At 38.1% G+C, this 15,721-nt stretch overlaps 1 long non-coding RNA gene across 1 annotated transcript; it reads right to left on the reverse strand.

The window, feature by feature from the left end:
• Positions 1 to 12,227: 12,227 nt before the first annotated feature.
• Positions 12,228 to 15,282, reverse strand: LOC139467128 (uncharacterized). The gene is made up of 3 exons (XR_011653639.1): positions 15,017 to 15,282; positions 13,154 to 14,047; positions 12,228 to 12,691 (listed from the first exon to the last, which is right to left on the reverse strand). It is a non-coding gene; the product is annotated as an uncharacterized lncRNA (long non-coding RNA).
• Between the last annotated feature and the right edge of the window lie 439 nt (positions 15,283 to 15,721).

A 15,721-nucleotide genomic window follows, 5' to 3' on the forward strand; every position in this document is an offset into this window, starting at 1 on the left:
CTCGTGCAAGTGTTAGGTCTTGTTCCATTGCTCGTGCAAGTTTAGTTCATGTCCCATTGCTCGTGCAAGTGTTAGGTCATGTCCCATTGCTCGTGCAAGTGTTAGGTCATGTCCCATTGCTCGTGCAAGTGTTAGGTCATGTCCCATTGCTCGTGCAAGTGTTAGGTCATGTCCCATTGCTCGTGCAAGTGTTAGATCATGTCCCATTGCTCGTGCAAGTGTTAGATCATGTCCCATTGCTCGTGCAAGTGTTAGATCATGTCCCATTGCTCGTGCAAGTGTTAGGTCATGTCCCATTGCTCGTGAAAGTGTTAGTTCATGTCCCATTGCTCGTGCAAGTGTTAGGTCATGTCCAATTTATCGTGCAAGTGTTAGTTCGTGTCCCATTGCTCGTGCAAGTGTTAGTTCATGTCCCATTGCTCGTGCAAGTGTTAGGTCATGTCCAATTTCTCGTGCAAGTGTTAGTTCGTGTCCCATTGCTCGTGCAAGTGTTAGATCATGTCCCATTGCTCGTGCAAGTGTTAGGTCATGTCTCAGTGCTCGTGCAAGTTTTAGGTCATGTCTCAGTGCTCGTTCAAGGTACGATTTGAAACCTGTTGATGGAATTCAGACACGCGCCAAGACGTCAAACCAAACCATGTTACCAAGTTTATTGAGATACCATATCCCTCCGATATCGGACAATGGGTTGTGTTTTATTTGGTTATTACTGTAAATATGTTTTTAATGTGAAGTATACACGATATACGGCTTTTCCTTTGGAAGAGAGGTCGGTCACATGACCGCGAAACTGAAGTTCATAAGTGTGCATATGAAGATCACATCTTGACGAGACTGTATTCCTGAAATGACGTAAACACTGACGGACTACTTGGACATTCCTTGGAGAAGTCCCTGGGAGTTCCCTCGCACGAATGACACACAGAAGCGTCGTTTCTCACCATATACACCCTTTAATTAATGAACTTAGCGTTTTGGCAAACATTAGTAGCGTTTGATTGCATGCCCGTTCAAGGCACAACCCATCCGAGAGGACAAATCGAAAATGAGCGCATCCAAACTATCGCTGTGATCTACTGGGGTCTAGTTCTCAACAGACCTTTCTCATCTAATTGGGATATTATTGGAATACATTTCTTGTAAACAAACTAAAACAGATGTTCCTGAAAAGCAAGTTGAACATACATATGCTCATGTGGCCTCTCTTTTGGGGAAATATTTTATTCTGCGATACAATTGCTCATAAAACTCTCAAAATCCTGTCGATACATTGTGGTACTTTTACCAGTACAACCTGTGTTTACGTATTGACAACACTTATTTTCCTCTAATGTTATCTGGAATTAAGAAAGTCTGTTAAATAATTAACTTGAGTGTTGCGTTTGGCAATCCTAGTGTTTGCTATGATCAGTGGTCTAGTGTTACTGAACAACAATTGGAATCCACTCAGTAGTTTCTTTCATAAATCCCTTTTATCTATTTGTTGTTTTAGATGCGTGTATCTGATCTGTTATCATATGTGTTTAACAAATGCGGTTTGGGTCGATCAAATATGCTGACGCAAGGAAATGCTAAGATTGATAGATAAAAACCCGATGAGGTTCAGGCCTTAATAACGGTTGTTCGCGAAAAGGTGAGCGTATCCTCCCACGCCGCTGGCACACGTCACAAACACCTGCAAGGACAAGTCAACCGTTCACCTGAACAAAACGGAAACACAATGATTCCAGTCCTCACTATTACCGAGGATGTAAGGCACCTTGTCCGTCAAAAACATAGAGGTATATCAATGATATGTTTCTACAGGTAATACATGCCATTCATTTGGCAAAATGTATAGACTCAGCGCATTATTGATAATGAGAACGTTTAGACTCTGACATCGGTATGCAGTTGACCTCATCACCCATCCCATTATTGATACTCCTTCTTGAAGAGCTATGATATCAGAAGGTGCAATAGCGCATTTTTACACGCGGATTACTATGGAATCCTAGAAGGGACATGTCGCATTGTCACCCTTTCAAAAAGAAGCAAAACGTGCATAGACTCGTTAGTCCAGCCAAAATGTAACTCCATAATACCAGCCTACTGGAAACTGGACTTTTATAGTCAGTTAGCTCACTGGCCTCTTCTTTCCGGCAAGCAGCAGTTGGTGAAAACCTATTCTACCCCGGATCCTTAGATACAGTTATATAGACAGACAGAAATATGTTATTCAATAGAAAGGTCAGAATGCAGTCATTTAGTAGAATTAAGAGACACGAGCTTGTTTTGGTTTACATTTTGAGGATATTAAGGCCAGAGTTGTACAAGTTATGTGGCAGGTTAAACTTTCCATAATTGACGTACCTAATTGACTAACATTATACAATGCTTCATTCGTTGTAGATGCCAATCGATTTCCAAGATTGTAGGTGTATTGATAAGCAATTATCATTTACATGTTGTAGATGGTTGCTAAGATATATTTCTCTTAATACATTATTCCTACTACAAATAAACAAAACATGAAATTCATCTCAAATATATAACTGATTATTATTTTTACAAAATGGGCAAAGTCTCTGTGAATATTCATTTATGTGTATTTTCCAGTTTCTACAGCTAACCCAAAGTTACTACATCAAACAGACTTTAGTAAGAGTAAGAAGGGTTATTTGATGAAAGGTACAATTCAACATTTATATGCATAAAACACTTAAACTGTACATAGTGCCTACACTTTGATGAATTGGACATGGAAGGCTTGCTTGAGATTACCAAAGATTCTGTTCTTAAAACTGGATATATAACCATGTTTATATTTCGAACATCTTGGACTAACCAGGCAAATCCAAAACCGAACTGAAAAGGAATATGTTTACATGGGTAACCAAATGAACACGTCCGCTTTCATCAAAGTCGAAGTTTTACTTTCTATTTTTTCTTTACTCTATTTTTTACTTTAATTATTTTACTCCCCATTTCTGAACCATAACACAAATGGGGACAACCATACTATCAAATAATGTTTTAACAAATCTTTACATGTGATATCCCCAACACTTTTGGAATGACGATAATGGATATCAGAGCTTTATTAGCTTGTGAAGTTGGACAAAAATGTGCTTTACTACACACAAGTGGATACCAGTATATAGGGTTCCATTTATTAATTGTCGACTGTGTCAATCATTGGAGAGGATATCTGTACTATAACATTTTAGAAAATAATTTAAGAATATGCGTTGATTTAAATTATTTTATTTATGAAGAACAGGCAAGGGTTCGTAAAATATATTGGTAAGTGAGTGAGTGAGTTAATATTTAACGTCACAAAATATATTGAACAACAGACAATATTTGACTTTAAAAATGCTTTTGATTTTGTAGACAGGAAGAAATTAGTATATATGTTACATCTTAACAGAATGTCATGGTAAAATATACATAACATTCTAAAACATGTGTTGCAATTAGATCATGTATAAAAGCAAGTAACTCAAAATACAATGTTTGGTGTATGTATGGATGTATTGTGTGTCCCCAGTTGTTCACTTGCTTTCTTTATTGATGAACTGGTAAATGGTATGTATGAAAGTGGGATCATGGTATTTCAGTAAGCCAATATATTAAGGATATCATGCGATAGATGTTCGCTGATGATGTTGTTGTGATGTCTTATTTCTACAGATACAAGTGGGGCTACAGACACATTAAATACAACCAGAACTATTTCTTTTTAGAAATGGGGGTAATTTTCGGCATTGTAACAAATGGTTTTATGATTATAGAATCACACAAGTCGCTACATTTTAAAATAATGTTACATTGGTATACTATTTGATTGTAAAGAAGCTCCTTGACAGCATGTACACTATTTGATGGTGAGGTATCTCCAAGACAGTATTTACACTATTTAATGAAAAAGTATTTCCTTGCGTTTCCAGTTTGCCATCGCACCGTCTGACAGAGAAGTTATGTAAACAGTACTTGCTGAAAACTTAATTCTACAGACACAAAAGAACCGTTGATTAAACATGGCGAAATGAACGTGAACGTTTAACAACGTGTCCGTTATCCAGAAGTTGGTATTGCCATTAGCTACATTATGATATTGTTACGTGTCGATTCCCCAATTAAAACAATGTCTTAACCCAGAAATCTGTAGGTAAAAGAATTTAGTGTGAAACCAACAAACGACAAACAAGTCGTAGAAAATCAACAAAATTCACCAGGTTTACAAATCAATACAAATTAGTGCACAGGACATACAATGGCAAGACACAATAAAGTGGTAGTTCAATATTCAGTGGCAATATATAATATGAGTGAGTGAGTGAGTTGGGTTTAATGCAGCTTTTAACATTATTCCAGTTATATCACGGCATGTAAGCTTAATGTGGGAGGAAAGCCCGAAGTGATGCAGGTCTGAGACGTTGAGCACTTCGGTGAAACCCACGAGCACGGGTATGGTGCTGACTAACCTAGAAACATAATCGGGGCGAACCGGGATTCGAACTCACAATCATAGGTTTCTGGCGTGCCCAAGGGACGCGACTCTGCACAGCGAATCCCGACACCTTAGACGATTAGGCCACCCGTGCACCCATATATAATATGATGACAGTGGTCAATATCAAATACACAGATACAGTGATGATAGCAAAAGTCAGTGATGTATTCGCCTAGCGGCGACAGTGGTCAGGCTTCCGAAAATTGACACGTAACAACAGTTAGAATCATTGTTTTGAATACACAACCACATAATAATAATATGTATTGGATACGTTTCCCACGACTTTTGAATGGAAGTTCTTCCAATTTGAAGGTCTGCCTTTGGAACGATTGTAATGCCGAAACATACAGTCACAGAAAATCCAAGATTCAAATCATTGGCATGCACCAAAGTGGCATGTCATATCGTGTTATTGCCAGCGGTTTGAACATTAATCATACTGTAATCAGTCGACTGACTCATCAGACACACACATTGACTGGACAGGTGATGGACTTGCCCAGATCAGGACGTCCACGGAAGAACAGTGCTTGAGAGGACAAAGTATGTGTACGGCAGGCAAAACTGCTGCCAACTACAACTTGCACTGTTTTTCGTCATTGCTGACATGCCCACAACAGAGGCGTCGAGTGAATGCAGCAGGATTTAGGTCGAGAAGACCAATAAAACGTCGACTCCTCTCATCCCAACACATGCGGGACCGTTTGGACTAGTGTCAGGTTCATGCACACTGGAATCAAGTCATGGAGGAGGCTTCTTTAGTCTTACGAGAGGCAGTTTTATTGCACAACACTGATGCTAGGACTCGTATCTGGAGGAAAATGGAACAGATTATCATCAGCGCAACATCCAGGAAATAGTGGCATGTGGTGGCGGCTAGGTGATGGTTTGGGGATGTTGCTCCTTTGATTGTCAACTTGATTTGGTCAAAGTTCAGGTGACTTACCATCTCCAGAACAACGTCAAACAGACTCTACCGTGGTCTGCTCGAAGCCCAGACCAGACCAGTGTTTACCCATACACTGAATCTGAATCTGAATACGTCTATAATTAATCTCACAAACAGAGCAAAGAGGGCTCTGTTACAAGTCCACTCTGTTATCTCTCAGCTTGGAGTTATTTTACCGAAAATGTATTTTAAATTATTTGATTCTCAAATACAACCTATTTTACTACACTACTGCCTAAAAGTTCATTCCCCTAACACGCGTTGAGAACGCGTGTAACACGCATGTGACACGGGTGCTCAACGGGTTGCACACGGGGTGAGCACCCATTGCACACGGGTGTGCAACGGGTGTGCATCGCGTGTGCAACCCGTTGCACATGCGTGTACCACGCGTGTAACACGGGACCGGGTTCCAGTTGAAGTTGACAAAATTATCAAATGAATAGTGAGATAAAACAAAACAGTGAGATGTGAAATTTGAGTTAATGAGCGGCCATTGAGCTGTGTTCACCAGACCATAAATACAAGGTCGGCCCGTCTTAATTAGTGTTCGGTTGTTAGACTTTTATGGCATGAACCATTCCACTAGGGTCCCGTCATTGTGGCTAGCCGACAGTAGAACAGTAGTGAATTTAGATGCGAGTTTATTGCTAGGGGAACCACCGCGTTGACACGATTGTCGCGGGTTGGTAAATGTTCGCCATTACTAAAATGATTGTTTGTGGATTACGAACATATTCATTTGCCCACACGAGTCATTTCATTTGATTGCAAATATAACGTTTTTCGTTCGCCAAATTTATGCTTTAGACAGTACAATTATGATATAGCCGTCACCACTACTAATGTCTCATTATTTCACGTAGGAATATGTCCCATTTCCCCACACCCCACTTTCTGTTTTGTATTTTGAAAGAATAAATAAAAGAAGGTTTTGTGTGGGACACTTTTATACTAATTATAAGAGGATGTTGTAAATGAATATGAACAGCCATGCTGTCTGACTGTTGATAGAATTTGAGATCTTCACAATCACCGGGTGTCACCATGTAGACATAATCTCGTTAGGGTTTGTGATTTTTACATTTGCCCAATGTCAAAACTGACCTCCCTGAATATGTTTTATAGGTTTGACAGCAACTATGCTTGTGGATTTCAGAGATAGACATGATTTGTTAGCTAGATGTTATTACAATAAGCGAAAATGTCTTAAAAGTCCACAGTTTGCTTAATAGTACAAAAAGTGTGTTATAGATCTATCAACGTTTTCTTTTATTGAACATAATATTTGCACTATATTGCTGTTAGCTGTAAATAATCTAGCCTCCCCATGTACGTAACTTACATATATTTATGTATGACCAGAACAACAAATAAAGTTCTGGTAGATAAGTACCTCGGAGATTTAACGTGCGCTTTCCGACTTAAGCCTATCTCGCACACGGGGAAGCACTTATACTATTAGGGTAAAAAAACGTAATGATTAAATGCACCCCCCCCCCCCCCCCCCCCCCCCCCCAAAAATAAAAAAATAAAAGTTTGCAGCCTATTCCATTAAAGTTAAGGGGGTTGGGGTTTGGCTGGGTGGGAGTGGGTGATAAAAGAATATTCAATAATATGGTAAAGGTAAAGTTTGGGCGGGGGGTGGGGCAAGCGTGGGAAGGCACGGCGTCGGCTGGCGAGCATGTGTGGCTAGAAGTCTAACGGCGGTATCCTTCTAGTAGTCTTAGTAGTCTCTTGGTCAGCTTCTCATCCTGGGGGTTGGGATTCTGGTAGAGACTCTTGGCAAGGAGGGCGGCGGTATTGGCGACGAAGTGGTTTGAGGTCGGTACGCCACTACTCTGGAAGAAGTGGTTCAAGTCTGTGTAGTTTGTGATGTCGTACTCGATGTCCTGTCCCCCCTTCTTGTGCACCATGACGAGAGGGACTCCTTGTTTGACGTAGAGATGTTCCTTTGGGGTGTTGATCTGGTCAACCTTGAGATCCGGCCGGGCCTTGTAGTGGTTGATCGGAATGTCTGACTTTTCCACTAGTAATTAAAGTTCTTTGGTATGACCTCTTTTATCCCTGCTGACGTTATCCTAATGTTCAATTTCAGTCTGCCTCACCAAGCGTAAGCATTGTACATGTTCTGATAAACCACACTGATGCAATTAAGCAAATGAATATTTGCTGTGGGCAAATATCTATTTTCTATATATATATTTGTGGATATGAAGCATTCTAGTTAATTGTGGATACACTGGGCAGACAGAATTGTGTTTATTTCCAGGCCATCCTGATCGTCGTTTACTACTATAAGGTGTATGTTTTGAGGCAAGATCAAAGGCGCCGCACAGCATTTGTTAGATAACAGACGGGGTCGTCCGTTTCGCTTTAAACAACCACCCCACCCTGTCTGTAGGAGTTATATAATCAGTGCGCAACTAACTGTGTCAAGTCCACTGCCGGGCTGATGCGGTGTCAGTGTCAGCGATGAACATGAATGCCAAAATCATAGACCTGTAGCACTCACAAGTTGCTTAGCCAAAATATTTGAAAAGTGTATATTCAATTCTCTGATAACAGCAAATATAACCTTAGAAATAGATTCAACATACCAACAATCAAATGTAGAACACAGACCTATGCTTAATAATAATTTCTTCTGGATATGATCAACCTGCGGAACCCTCTATCCGATAAAGTAACTAATGCTCGCTCATTAAAAGAAATCAAATCATTAATTAATCGTTCTGATGCAATTACTAATAAAAATTTTGACTTCAAATATTTTCATAGATCATTCCAAATTGTCCACTGTCGCCTTAGGCTCGGATGCAGTGACTTAAACGCTGATAAGTTTAGACGACATGTATCAGACATACCAGACTGCACTCGTGGATATCACCTTGAAGATGCAATTCACTTTTTCTATAACTGTCAAAAAATACGATAATATCAGAAACACTGTGTATTTCTACACACATGGGTATGGTCTAAAAATGATATTACGTGGCATTAGTTAATCAGTTCTACAAACATGACTCTTCTTAAATCAGTTCACGACATCATTGTCAAAAGCAAAAGGTTTGAGTAGCTTAATGTTATGCATATAGTAAAGGAAAACTGCATTACCTAATTTCACAGACACCACTTGCTTCAGTGTATTGGCTTCGTGTATTTCATTTGTGCATTTTGTATGTTTATGTTCATCACTCACTAATATATATCCAGCTGTTGTTAAGTTGTTACCTGGAGAGGTATTACATAAGCAAGTTTTGCTTGTTTACCGATCCAGATTTCTTTTGAAATAAAAATACGTTTAAGGCAACACGGCTAACCCTAAAACACATGATTGTAAACTATTCACAAAGGGGCACTAATCTCTGGCTTCTTCTCGGGTGTCGGACTCAAACTCAAACTCATTTATTCTTAGAATAACATGACATACAATTATCTACAATTTTTATTATGTACAATTTAACAAAAATAAAAAAATAGGATACGTGGATACTAATACAATTTACCAATTGTATTGTACCCATTGTTAAGGAATTTAGATAGGCCTTTTAGATTTCTTACACTGTTAGTGGTCATAATTTTCTTAAATGTTTGGAAACTTAAGATATTGCTTATTTAAGATGTTCATATCGCCATTGGTGAAAACTTCACATTGAAATAAATAATGCAATTCATCTCCCACAGCGATAGATTCACAGAGTGGACACTGGCTGTCTTCCCTGGGAATGTTCAGGCACCGACCTGTTTCAACTGGTAATCATTGGTTAGAAAGTTATGACTTTAATTTTGAGAGCAGTAGATATTTCGCAAATGAAGGTTGATTCTTCAGGTAATACGACCTTTGGATTTCCGCTTGGGCTTTCTAGCTGCCGTGAGTCAATTTGCTCGTTAACGCAACCGAGCGTGACAAGGGACTGGGCTACCAGTCTGCAAGGACAGCTAAATAAGCTTAAGCATTTTTGAAAACTGATTGGTTACCCATGATCTATGAGGATTTCAACAAAGGGCGCATGGTAATTAATTTCTTCAGCCTAAACAAACAGACAAATAACGGCGAAAGCTCATCGGGTGTCGTTATTTTGAAATACCCCTGATGGTTACAGTTTAATAATAAAAAAGTATCCATGAGTGAAAGCATTTGCGGATTTTGGATTGCGTGGATGATATAATTACTACTCCCTTGTTGTCATCCACATTTTCTGGTATAACCCTACACTTGTGTATTTGTCGTAATTTACTTGCTGCTCAGTTAATGAATTTATAACATGTATACTTAGTTGTAGCACCACTCAGATTATAAAGGTTCAAATTTGGTCTTTCTTGTACCTGGGGTAATTATTCAATCTAAATCAAGGTTTGAAGTGAGGTGGAATGTGAGTTATGTGATATGCACGCGGCAGCCCAGCAAGAGATGTATGGTCAGTTGCTTTACTTTTTTTGTAAATCAACTGATCATTCCCAGACATCAAAGGATCAACAGGAAATACGTTGATTGATTAATTACTGTTATCTTGCAGAGTGGATATGTCAAAAGTAAGTGTTTACATGTGAAGGTAGGTTTACTAAACCTAGGCAATACACTCATATCATGACGTGAAGTACAGATGTAAAAACAACATACTTTGTTCAAAGGGTAACCGATAATACACTGACTGGTTGTTCATTGTTATCTAACTCAATGTATGTTTTAAAGAACCGTGGACATTATAAAAATAGTTGTCACGTGGGCTTTCTCAGCTAACTTGGCACCTATGTGAAACAATTGAAACAAACTAGGTGATCAGTTAAGAAACAAACACGGGTTATAATATTCGATACATTTAAATAACGTTTAAAAACGATATATTTAAATATTTTAATATATTTCATATATATTCCAAATATTGTTTCCAAATAATTATTATTAAAGTATTTGATTCTCACATAGACATTTGACATCGAATAAGTATTTTTGTACAGCTGCAGACGCAATGGATATTGTTCCTTTATGTTGATATTCCCGGATACATTATAACTTTGTTAGGTTGTAATAATGATATTTGCATTTTGTTTTCATTCATTCGCTGCAGCTTTGAACAGAATCATTCTTGTTCCTTTCCGTTTGGTTGGGAAGTTTTTCGATGCGCGATAGACGTTGTTTTCGCAAGTGTTTTCTTTTGTAAGCGTGTATATGTTACAGTCAATGTGTAAAATATGATTCACTCAGGCAATTTATAAAATATCTAAATATTTCAGTCATTTTACAAATTGACTGAATAGTCCATTCATTTATTTAACCGACTGACTAAAAATGATAAAGACGAGCAAAAAGAGCTTATAAATATCACAATATATGAATTATGCTAAGAAAAGAAGCCAAACAATACAGAACTGTACTTGGTGATGATATTAAACATAAACAAATATTTGGAATTCGTTATCATATTAATAAAGATGGACATATTTTTCAGTTAATTTGTAAAATGAACTGAATATTTAGGCGTTTAATAAATTTCCTTAGTGAAATCTGTTTACATTTTGAATGTAAACATATACACACGGTAAAATAAGCAATGTTCAGATGAAATATTTACTTTGTGTTGCAAGTCAAAATAGTGTACACAAAGATCGCACAATTACCATGCAAGTGACTTACAAAAACTGCATCACTATTACCGATGCTCCCCACAAATATACCTACATTTCCAAAACTGTATTTCATTTTTGTTGATCAATGTGACCATACGTCCTTCTACTTTCAATAAAAATGCGCTTACGAATGGCGAGCACAGGTCGCGAACAAGTCTAGATTTCTGCTCTATCATCCGGGTGCTCACTGGGAAAATACAGTAATGCACAGGTAACAACTACTCCCGCGGAATTGCTTTAGAACAGTGCTCTTTTGTACGTTGAAATACTATATATTGTGAATGCCAAAATGATGTATCAAGGATCAAGTAGAAGATACATTGACCGCAGCGCTGGGAGTTTATTCAACAGGCCCGTGAAAATAACACTGCTGTATCTTATTATTTATTTTAGATGACGCAGTCAAAGCTCACTTCTCCTGGCGGCCATTATCGAACGGCCAGCTAAAACACAACCCCGCGCTTACGTCTACAGGTCTCTTCCTGTAGTACGGTAATTAGTATTCTCTCCCTCAAGTGTATCCTCAATTATATCACCCACCCTCATTAATTACCTGCTTCTCTTTTCCAGCCTCACGGCTATGGAGCTGAGATAAAGAGTCCAAGTTATCATAAAGTAATTAGGGTCCAATAAAAACAATGCGCCGCCAAACCTCATACATATTATCACTGAAAGTCGTACTACAGACGGTTAATGTCAAATCACAATAAAATCATTTCAATTGCAATAACATGTTCCAGGACCATGTATTCTCTTAACACAATCGGATTTAGAAGCAATGGTCGTATAAAACAAGACAGATCTATTTAAACACAACAGTTTTCATGTTATTCCCACAAAATCACATAAAGAAAGGAGACATTAGCAAATTCATGTGTATTATCATTTTTCGTCAGGAGAACAAATTTTTCTCTCCTTGTTACCACCTCCAGGTTCAGCTTAAGACGGGTCCTCCTTTGGTCAAAAGTTTGTTCCCCCTCTAATGAGTGTGTCACGCGTTGCACACGAGTGGCGGACGGGGTGCACACCCGTGTGCAACGCGTTGCACACGGGTATCACACGCGTGACCAACCCGATGCACACTGGTTGCGTAACGCGTTGCCCATGCGTGTAAGGGGAATGAACTTCTAGGCAGTAGTGTATATGAGTCTGATATATTGCGGTTGTAAAGAGTTCTATACAATTGAAAAGGTTCATCTCCTCGCTTGTAAAAGGTTTTTGAATGTTGGTATGTCAACACCGAGTAATATGGTTTATGGAGAATGCGGGAGATACCAATTGTACATTGTATCTTACACTCGTTGCTTGAAGTAATGGTGAAAATAATAATAATTCCTCAACACCGTTTACCTAAGAAAGCCTACAACATGCTCGTACACCTCGATAGTCTTGGAAAGAAAACATGGGCTTCTTGTATTCGTACATTGCTATTTCTGTATGGCTTTGTAAGTAAATAACATCTTGGGATATTTAATTATTTTTGCAGTTAGATGCCAATGTTGCAATAATCTGTATCGTATAGTTGAGGTCACGATCAGGCGTCTGTCAAGCAGTAGTAGAAAGTTGTCTGGTGTAGAAACAAGCGTGGTGGTCCTTCAATTAATGTCGACCTTGAAAGGAAAACTTATGTTATTTCAGGATAGAGAGAATAAATCAAATAGTATGATAAAAGAGAATTAGTACTTTGAATTAACAAATTCATTTGTATTATAATTTCCTTCAAGGCAGATTATATTTTACTGAACTTACACTCCCAAGAAAAAACACAAACAGTAATGAGCATACATATGTCAATGTATCCTGCCCCACCAGTTGCAACCGTCAAAAACACATGCAAGTCCAGTGTTCCGCTAAAATTGTCACTGGGACATATGGTACAAGTCCAAAAAGGGAATTGAAGCGGAAATCAGTTTAGACACTGATGCGTCAAATTAGGAAACTTTCTGGCTACCATAAAGAATTGAAAGCAGATACATTTCTGTGATTTGTTTGTGTAGAACGTTTCGGCAAGACGTAGGAATCCCTTGATAATAGGATTTTATGTGTTTCCTGAGACATCAGTGTATACTTACATAATTTTAGTTCCAACGTAAAATGGAGAGGAGTATACCACGAGACTTGTAAAGTTGCACATTATGCTCAAGCAATATATGTCTCGAGGATGAATCATCAGATCTTCTTAACGCTGGTCAGTAATATATTGCTTGGAGACTGGATCGTGGAAATTCGACTTTACTGAAACTGAAAACAGATATACATACCCTTCCAATAAATCGTTGAAACAGCGGCATGGTGACAACATTGATATGCAAGGATAACACATGGTATATAATAAATAGTGTCATTGTTCATCCTTTAGCCATTTTCCGTCCTTCTGAAGGACATTCACAGTACATTTAGTTTATTTAACTCAAAGGGAAACAAACGTTAAAGTTACCGAAAGACTATATCTCGACCCGGAAATAATAATGCCACTCGGATCGTCAAAGCATTAACACAAAACTTACGTTCTAGAAACAGGAGCATCTAAGATAACATTCACCGTATTCAGATGGCTACCCTCCATGATTAGTTGAATCTTCATCTTTTGGCAAGGCGTTTCTGTTGTGCCTTCTACTATAGATGCAGCTACATCTATAGCATTGTTTGTATTTTACATTGTGTAAAACTAAAGAAATGATTGGTCATAAATTGTTGTAATCAGATTGCAATGTTCATTATAGCAAATATATTATGGCTGATATTAATATATAAACATGGCACCCAAACTCATGTAATAATAAGGTCACTTACCATTAAAAGCAAGCAAGGTAAGTTAGTAAGAAGAACTAAAGCTTTATGCTCACCAAATATGTACATGTATGCAAATTAGAAAAAGGTGCAACATACAGTAAGCGTTTCACATTGCAAACTTCCATCTCTCGCTCAGCCATGCACACCGTCAAACTGTTGGGATGTGCACCTTTCTATGCAGTATAGGTAAGAAGGTACACATTAATAGTTTTACATGAAATGTAATATAATATAATATATATACAAACACAAAAATGAGGTAAATGTTCACTCGGTGTACATGTTATATATAATAATATAATAGTGTCCACGTTAGTCCATCATCTTCTTTATATCAGTTTCAGACATATATATACATTATATATATATATATATATTCAGACTGAAATAAAGATTGTCATCAATCGTCTTAGCAGTCTATGTTCTGTGACATTGGAAATGGAATTGATCAACACTAACTAAGAGACTTGACGTTCAATTAGGCTTACTTGACAACATTCAGTATGATTAAATTAACATGATTTCATGCTTGGAAGTATAAATAACGTCCAATGGATCCTTGTGTTCAAGGATTAAAATATCACTGACACTTGATATCATCATCATCATCATTACATGAATGAAAACTAGTTTTCAGCATTCGACGGTTAAACATCTATTAAGGGTCGATCGCAATAGTTATCTCGTCGTTATGTAAAATTTGTGTAGATCTTGTTCAACAGTTTTGCATTTGCTTATCCGATGAAATTGTGCTTTCACAGCCATAACTAAGCATACTATATTAGACATCGAATGTTAATGTTTGCGTGTGTATTTTCTTTCTTTGGATTTCAATATTAACACGAGAATGAAACAATTCGTACATTGACCACTTCATGATCAAAGACATGATCAGAACATATGAGAATTTTCCCTTTGGTCACTTTTACTTATTTTGAATAAAGTGGAGAAAAGTGAAATAAAACAAAGCCTGAAGGATCATTTGTAATGTTGCATGTTTAGTTTCCTTCGCAACTACTGTTATTTTCATTCATCGCAAAACGACTGCTCTACACACATAAGTAGCAAACGTGAATGTGTTTGACAAATTGGTAAATGTTGCTTGTCATAGGAAATGAAATATGACATAGATCGATTCTTACCTGTTTGTACTGTCAGTGTTCCCGTTGTTGTAAGAGAGCCAACCTGGTAGGTGTATTGCCCCGCGTCAGAGGACTGGGCGTCTGTGATGACCAAACGTTGAGTTTGTCCTACCACTGTGATCTGATACTTGGCAGAGCTGGTTAGCACCGTTCCATTCCTTCTCCACGTTCTGCTGTTGACATTTGCTTGGGAGAGTGATGTATCAAAGGTCACTGTTGTTCCCGGTGCTACATTGAAGCTCTGCAGTCCGTTAAGTATGCTCAGCGCTGTTGATGAAAAATATCACTGGTTTATATTTGCAGATGTAGTATTCGTCGATGTATCCATATTTGTTAATTGGTGTAAATGTAGATCCATCGTTTAAGGACACCACACTCTGCTATGCCTGTATCCAGTTATCTTGGGTTCGAATTCCATTCTCGATGATTATGGTCCTTGCCGTGCAGCACCATATACGTGCTGATGGCTCTCACCAAAACGGTAAACGTCTGATATATGCAACACTCTACACTTTCCTGGCCCACCATGGTATCCACTAGTTTCAGAGGGGTGTTACTCCCTCTGATACATGTTACTTAGCATTGTAATCAATTATGTTAGCAGCCCATGTACTGTGAAATTGTAAATTGAATGGCTTGACGTGAACATCGTTATATGGCATAAATCATGATAAATACACACGGTAAATTCACTCGCCCATGAAA

Source organism: Haliotis cracherodii, unplaced genomic scaffold (assembly GCF_022045235.1).
Source record: "Haliotis cracherodii isolate W230 unplaced genomic scaffold, xgHalCrac1.p SCAF_19, whole genome shotgun sequence".
Classification (NCBI taxonomy): Eukaryota; Metazoa; Mollusca; class Gastropoda; order Lepetellida; family Haliotidae; genus Haliotis; species Haliotis cracherodii.